Below are 8,324 nucleotides of genomic sequence, written 5' to 3'. Positions count from 1 at the left end.
AACAGTCGAACCGGGCAGTGCAGGCCTGGGGGACTATAAGACTGCAGGGGAGATCACTGAAAGTGATGGGGTCATGGTCAGTATGGGAGACACTGGCTTGTTGCGCAATGATGGGGTCATGATTGGGGTGGGTAGGATGTGGTGTCAGATAGTTGATGTTCAGCCTCTGTGACATAGAGGTCTATCGCTAGACTATCACCACCCTGCCTTTATCAGCAGCTTTGATAGTGCAAAGGGGGAATAGCGTGGAAAGCGCGGAGCATTGCATTTTCAGAGGAGGAAGAGAATGGAGTGGGTAAAGGGAGTGGGAAATCAAGGTGGTCAATGCCACCTCAGCAGTGAGCAATGAAGAGGTCCAGGATGGGCTAAGGCGGCAGGGGGTGTCCAAGAGGAGGAAGAAGGTTGGAGGCGAGAGAAGGGGTCCCCAGAGGGTGGTTGGGAAACTTTACCAAAGGAGGAGGCATGGAGGCGCAGGCGGTGGGAGAAGAGCTCCACATCGTGGTAGGCACAAATCCCATTGAGATGGGGGTGAAGGGGCACAAATGTATGCCCTTTACTGAGGTCAGACCATTTGGCTAAAGAGAGTTCACAGTCAGGGGTTGGTGAATATGCAGACCTCCATGCCGCAGATGCCAAATGCCAACTCTCCAACACCATGCCCTACCTCCCCCTTGATCACAACCCTACCATGGCCCATCAAACCACTGTCTCCCACACTGCCCACGACCTCATCACTTCTGGTGATGTCCCCTCCACCGCCTGCAGCCTTATAGTTCCCCGGGCCCGCACAGCCCAGTTCCACCTGGTCACCTAGATCTACAAGTCCAACTACCCCAGCTGACCCACTGTCTCCACATTCTCCTGCCCCACCAAACTCATCTCTTCCTACCTCGACTCCATTCTCTCCCCCTTGGTCCAGGTACACCTCACCTACATTCAGGACACAAACCACGCCCTCCGCCTCTTTGGAAACTTCCATTTCCTGGCCCCCAGTCCTTTATCTTTACCATGGACATGCAAACCCCATATACACGAATATCTCACAAGGACAGCTTGCAGATCTCAGTTTTGTCCTCTCCAACAGAACCATCCAGATCACACCCCTATCCTGCACCCATCCACCCCACCAACACCCTCCTCTGTCTCACTGAACTAGTCCTCACTCTCAATGACTTTTTCTTCAATTGTTCCCACTTTCTCCAAATCCAGGAGGTGGCCATGGGCACTTCATGGGCCCCAGCTATGCCTGCCTCCTTGTCGGTTATGTCAAACAGTCCCTCTTCAATATGTATACCCATACTGTTCTCCAATGCTTCTGCTGTTACATTGATGACTGCATCAGTGCTGCATCCTACACCCAGGCTGAGCAGGGGTAGTTCACTGACTTCACTGACAACTTTCACCCGCCTTCAAATTCATTTTGTCTTTATCAGACACCTCCCTCCTCTTTCTTGACCTCTCCGTTTTTTTTTCTGGTGACAGTTAGTGGGCCGACATTTACTACAAACCCGTAGCAACCTAGACTACACCTCCTCCCACCGCGTGTCCTGCAAAAATTCCATCCTGTTTTCCCATTTCCCCCTTCTCCGTCGCATCTGCTCTGACAAGGAGACATTTCACTCCCAAGCATCCCGGACGCCCTCCTTTTTCAAACAATGTTCTTCCCTCCTCGGTCATCCAGACAGCAGTTCACCATATCTCCTCCATTCCACGCTCCACAGCTCTAAATCCCAACCACCATTCAAACATAATAAAGTGAGGGTCTCCCTTGTCCTCACTTTCCACTCTACCAGCTACTGCATCCAATATATCATCCTCAAACACTTCTGCCAATGCCAATTAGACTCCATCACCCAGAACATCTTCCACTTCCCACCCCTCTCTGCCTTCCACAAGGACCGTTTGCCACTCCTTAGGTCATGCCACACTCTCCACCAATCACTCGAACCCTTCCAGTCCCTTCCCTTGTAACAGGAAAAGATGTAACACCTGCCCACACACCACTTTCCTCACCTCCATCCAGTGCCCTAAACAGTCCTTCCAGATGTGACAGAGCTTCACCAGCATCTCCTCCAACCTAGCCTACTGCATCTGGTGCTCACAATGTGCTCTTCTCTACATCAATGAGACCAAATGTAGACTAGTCTGTTTCACTGAGCAACCTTGCCCGGCCCCAGTCACTTCCCATTTCAATTTCCCCCTCACCCACCAACATGTCCATCCCCAAGGTCCTCCAGTGTCATAGTGACTCAGATCGCAAATTTGAGGAACAATGCCTTATCTTCTGCCTGGGCATCCTACAGCCCGGAACACTCAACACTGAGTTCTCTAATTTCACATAACCTTGCCACCCATCCCTGGGCTCCCTTTCCAGCGCCGCCACCTCTCTTCCATTCCACCTTCTGAACCTCCCAGCCACCATTCAATGCTTCCATCGACCACCCAGATCGTACCTACTACCAGTGCCTACCTCTCACCACCATTCCGCTACCCCCATCCCCATTGTTTATCTGCAGTTCCCCGTAGCCCAACTTCCAGTCCTGAAGCAGGGTAATTCCCGAACGGTTGACTTCTCCTTTCCTGCAGATGCTGCCCGGCTTGGTATGTTCTTCCAGCCTCCTACGTGACTGCTAAAAGACTACCTACCTTCCGGTTATTTATACCGCTTCTTTCAGCTTACCTACCTCGATCTTCTCCTCCTACTTAAACACTCATTTTTCAACTTGCCACTTCCCGTATCATGTCGGTCTTGCCCCCCACCCGCAACCCTCGTTATTCAACACCTTCCTCCGTGCACAGATCCCCTGGAGCACTAACTGCGGTGGCGCCGCGGCATATAGGCGCGAGCGCCGGGCCACGGCTAACGGTTCCGAACGGTTTGAACAGGCTCAGGAAGGCGGGAGCGAAGTAGTTCTGGATTCGGCCGGACCTTCCGATTACACTTCAGGGTTTCCCCTTCTACTTCTATTGCCACTGCCATTGCGATCATCAGCGTGAGGAGGACCTCTCAAGCCACAAGCTCGACAGCCGATAACACACCAGTGCCCTGACAGTTTGAATCCGGACGGCCGAGGCACGTCGCCAGGCGACGCCGTCTCCCGCCGGCTGGGGTCGGCACGGCGCCTGCGCAGACAAGCTCTGGCGGTTATGAATGTGAGCCAGCGAGGTAACGGGGAAGGAAGGAGGGAGCTGAGGGGGTGTCAAAAAAAAGGTTAGAACTAGCCCGGCTTTACACGGCAACGCGATCGCAGATAAAACGCCGTGTAAGTAAACAGGAGAGATTTTTTTTACCCGAAGTAAACCTTGAGAGAGGAGATCTTAAGGTAAGTGGTCTTGCTGAGTATTTTCTGCAGCACATCCGCAGTTATTACATCTCCATTCATCACAGGACTGGACTGTGCAAGGTACAATCTGCACAAAGTCTCATCGTATTTAAGATCGCTTTCCTTGTTGCATGTTGCTGAGGGATGTTTTTTTTGTTCTAAGTGATGCAGCTAATTGTTCCTTTGTGCACATTTTTCAACAATGCAGGCATTGACTAGAGTTTCAATATTTATTGCAGGAGCATCTCTGCCCAGTTGTAAAATTTAAGGGTTTTTTTGAGTGAACCTTGTGGAACCAGTGGAAAAAACAGTGGACGTTAATAGTTGGTAAATTTATTAAGATACAAACGTGCCTCAAGTTGTTGCAGTAGAACTTCAATACAGTATTGCTAAAGGCCTTAGGCCTCTTTATCCTGTATTTCATTTTAGAGAAAAGCAGTAAATACAAATTTGTCAGGTATGCAATTAAGAAGAAACCATTGCATAGCAGTGGGGCTTGATCCTGTTGGTGATTAACTGCAAGCACAACAATTGATATTTATTTGTGAGTGATCATGACATTGCCTATATTAATATGTCCTAAATCACTATACTTAGGAACTTGAAAATTTGGTTAAGGTGTTTGCTTTATATACTTAGTTTAGTCAGTTTCTAATGTGATCTGTAAATAGAAAATGCTGGAAATATCCTGTAGATCCCACGCAGGATCTGAGGTTGGGGGATGGGAGGAGGAGTGCTGATGGTAGACGAGAGAGAAGGAGAGACTATGTTAATATTGCAGGCCAATGACCACACTCTTATTTCTGTGCAGAACTTACCTTTTCTGCTTCTGCATCCATATATTTTGCCTTTGTGCTATTTTGATCTCTAACATTGATCTTCTCAAGTATTAACCTTGAAAGTTTCTACAGCACCAATTATTCTGGTTACTGTAATCAACATTCCAACTAGGTGTGGGTGATGTAAAAAACATTTGCTTACAGTAATGCTTTTATTTGTAATTTCAAGTACTTTTTGGCTATGAAACATTTGAATCTACTGTTTGTTATGTACTAATGCTGCAAAGTACTTGTTTGTGTGCAATGCTATTTGAAACTTTTTTTTTGTTTAGGCTATCTAATGCTAATTTGGTAGTTTCTTGGATGGCGTGTTCGAGGAGTTCGTCATTCCTTTATCAGTAAGAGTACAAGATAGTAGGTGGTAGGACATTATGAACAGATTTAATAAGCAAAATTCCAGGCTTTCAAACCAGCATTCAGCATAGGGAGTGACAATACCTTGAATGTAGAGTTCAAACCATTGCTGTGATGGCCATGGTGTCGAGAGAATGGCAGTCTTTTGTTTTTAAAGAATAACAAAGGGAAACTGACAGGCATTTTGTTAACCACCATTGTGATGAGTAAAGGTCCTCACAAATGTATTGCACAATATTTTGTAGGGTGAAGGGAGTGAGCCAAAAGCTGGGGTACGCACATCAGCATGAATTACCCAGAGAGTGTGAGCCTCTGGTCAGAGTTTCATAACCTAAGGAGGAAGTTTAAGAAGTTGGACCTTGATGGTTGTAATGTCTTTTGATTGTTTCCTGTGACACATGTTAACAAAGATGGGAAAAAAGATGGGGAAGATCAAATTAGAGCTTGATCCATGGAGTAATACAGAAGGCCTCAGATTCTTGGAACATTGTGATCAGTTCTATGGCAGCAGGCATATATCCAATAGGGTGGGTTGCACTTCAGCACTGAGACTATTGTCTTCACTGGGAGGTTCACTAGTTGGTTGGAGAAAGGTTTTTAAAAAATTGACAAGGACTGTGTACCAGTGTATAGAATTGGAAGAGAGTAATAAGGTGAATAAAGTGTGTTTGTTGGTATTTGAGAAGGAAATAGTAACATATTTCATAGAAGCAGAATAAAATATAATGGGAAGTTAAAATTCATGTGTGTAATATACAAAATGTGGATATATGGGAATATTATGTAGTGACAATGTGGGAATATGGCTTAAAATGATAAGGACTACGATAGGGTCCTTGAAATGCAAAAATATGAAAGTGTTCAGAAGAGATAGGAAAGAATGAAAAGGAGGGTGGAGGTGGCATTTGTGATATGGGAACACAATGTAGTCGTGGAAAGACGTGCTTTTGAGCAGGGATGAACCAAATCAATTTGTTTATGATTGAGAAGCAAGAATAACATGCTGAGACTTTTCTGTAGATCTCCATACTATGAGAAAGTTAGTGGAGCAAATATCCAGAAAACAAGCACTGTACAATGTTGCTTTTGGGAGTCTTTAAATTATCCAACTACCGTTTCAGATAAGATTTGAATAAAGAGGAAGGGAGGAGATGAATTTCTGAAATGTGTTCAGTAGAACTCCTGTGACCAGTATATTCTCAGTCCAGCTAGAATGTTTTACTAGATCTGATGCTGGGGTTTGGGTTGGGCTAAGTGGAAGAGTGTTCATGATGTCATATGGTTTAGAAGTGGAGAAGAGCAAGAGGAAAATTGAACCAAAAGAGAGAAAGCATGAAGATAGAATGGTGACTGATAAGAAATCTGAAAAACCAGGAGCAGGAGTAGTATGTATGGCCTGTCAAGCTTATGGCATTGAATGAATGATGAGATATTTCCAAGACAGAATGGTGAGTGGTTTGGGAGGGATACTGCAGGTTTTTTTTTGTTTTCCTCTAATGGATAGGCAGTCCTTGTTCTTCTAGATGGTTATAGTGCATGAACTACTTACTTGTCTAGAAAGGTTGCAAGTTCAATTCTAGTCTGCAGTGAGTTGTTTAATCTCAGCTGGGATGGTAATAGCTGCCCTCCAATTGATTTCAGTGCTGCTGTGACAGGTAATATAAAATCTGTTCAACTGTAATCCTGCTGCTAGACATATGTGAATGGAAGTTGATTTCCATAATTTTTCTGTTCTTCTTTCTTACAGTTAAATGGCCTGCTCCATTGCTTGTACATTTATAAGGGCACTGCTAACTTGACTATCTGTTATAGATTACTTTCAGATTGAAGGTCAATAGGAGAAATATTTTTTAAAAACTAAAAGACCAGTAGAAAAAAATTGGAAAGGAAAGTTAAGAACTAAGTAAGCAAAGTCGAGGTGTAGGGCCAGGCAGTTTGTTGTAGCTGCATGATATGGAAGCTGGTGGATCCCATTATGGTTCACAGCTACTGCATTTCTTCTGGATATGCCCACCTTGAAGTTCTGCTCTTCTCTCCATTAGGACTTCCATTTCAATCTTTTTCCTTCTTACTCCCAGTCCCCACCCTATCTTCTGCATGTAAGCCAACATTTTTCCAGCTACTGTCAGTCCTGAGAAAAGGTCACTTGACCCAAAGCATTAACACTGATTTCTCTCCACAAATGCTACCGGACCTGCTGAACTTTTCCAGCAATTTCTGTTTTTTGTTTCTGTAGCTGGTGTTGGTTGCTTGAGGGGCTCCAGCTCAGTTGATGGACCCATCAGGGAGGGTTACTTGGACACTTTGAGAAGGCAGTTACGCCTCTTAGAATATTCAGAGGTCACAGGAACTGCAGATGCTAGAACTAGGAATAGGGAAGTCCTGATGAAGGGTCTCGGCCCAAAATGTCAACTCTCCTATTTCTCTGATGTAGTCTGACCTGCTGCCTTCCTTGATAGGAGGCAGTGAACAATACATGATAGAATTTAATATTCAGTTTGAGAGTGAGAAATTTGTGTTGGAAACAACTGTATAAACTTAAATGAAGAGAATTAGAATGAATTAAGGACAGAGTTTGCTAAAGTGAGCTGGACAGATACATGAGCAGGCATGATAGTAAGCAAGCATTGGCAATCATTTAAGGAAGTTATTCATTGCTCTTAGCAAAAAACATCTCAGTAAGGAGAACAGATTAAAAAATACCATATGTGGCTAACAAAGGAAGTTGTGGAGAATTTTAAGTTGAAAGAAGCATGTAAGGAGGAATAGTCGGTGATAGCCCTGAAAACAGGATAAATTCAATCTAGCAAAGGACCACTAAAAAGATAATAAAAATAGAAAATCCATAATGAGGGCAAACTAGTGAGGAATATAAAAATTGAGAGTAGGAGCTTCTTCAAATATATATATTTTTAAGAAGAGGTCAAAATGAACATTGGCCACTGAGAAAATGAATCGGGGAGTTGGTTTAGGGGAACAAGGAAATGGCAGCAGAATTAAACAGATTTTACATCATTCAGGTTTTTGGTTACAATTTTCCAAAAATCCTTTGGATTCCGGAGAAGTACCAGAGGATTGGTAGACTGCCAGTTTGACACCCTTCTTCAAAATGCAAAATCTGCATCATTCTTTATGTGGAAGATACTTCGAATATTCCATTAACACAGGGGAGTACAAGGGAGGGATTAAATACCATCACAATTTCTAAAGAAATAGTATTACATAATGTAATCAGGCTAAAGGTAGATAAGTCCTCCGTATCTTATGGCATGCATCCTAAAAGAGGTAGTTAGAGATAGTGGATGCATTGGTTACAATTTTCCAAAAACCCTTGGATTCCGGAGAAGTACCCGGGGATTGGAAGACTGCCAATTTGACACCCTTCTTCAAAAAATGGCAGGGGTAGGAGACAAAATGCAGGTAACTATAGACCAATTAGCCTATCATCTATTGTTGGAAAAGTATTGGAATCAATTATTCAAGTAATAAAACACTTGGGAAATCAGAATTTAATCAAGCAGAGTCGACATAGCTTAATGAAAGGGCAAGAAAGCCTCAACAAGAGTTGATAGAAGTAGATGTTGTATTTGAACTTCCAGTAGGCATTCAACTAGGTCGCTCACAAAAGGTCGACTCATAAAATAAGAGCTGATGGTGTTGGAAATAGTATATTGTCATGGACAGAGAATTGGCTCAATGGGCAAGTAACAATGAGTGAAGATAAGGGGGTTCTTTTACATGTTGGCAACCTGTGACTACGGGGTTCCACTGAGATCAGTGCTGGGACCACAACTGTTTACAATATATG

General features: G+C 44.0%; 1 protein-coding gene across 5 annotated transcripts in view; it reads left to right on the top strand.

The window, feature by feature from the left end:
• The first annotated feature begins 3,069 nt into the window (after positions 1–3,069).
• The window catches only part of LOC125457521 (calnexin-like), a 50,199-nt gene continuing 44,944 nt past the window's right edge, over positions 3,070–8,324 (top strand). Inside the window, exon 1 of one of the 5 annotated variants that reach the window (XM_048541863.2) lies at positions 3,070–3,166. The gene's annotated coding sequence lies outside the window, so the exon portion shown is untranslated. Of the gene's footprint in view, positions 3,405–8,324 lie in introns of all 5 variants that reach the window. The other 4 variants (XM_048541822.2, XM_048541833.2, XM_048541854.2 and 1 more) reach the window with 4 other exon arrangements.

The sequence above is a fragment of the Stegostoma tigrinum genome, chromosome 1 (genome assembly GCF_030684315.1).
Source record: "Stegostoma tigrinum isolate sSteTig4 chromosome 1, sSteTig4.hap1, whole genome shotgun sequence".
NCBI lineage: Eukaryota > Metazoa > Chordata > Chondrichthyes > Orectolobiformes > Stegostomatidae > Stegostoma > Stegostoma tigrinum.
This window is presented reverse-complemented; position numbering and strand designations above follow the sequence as displayed.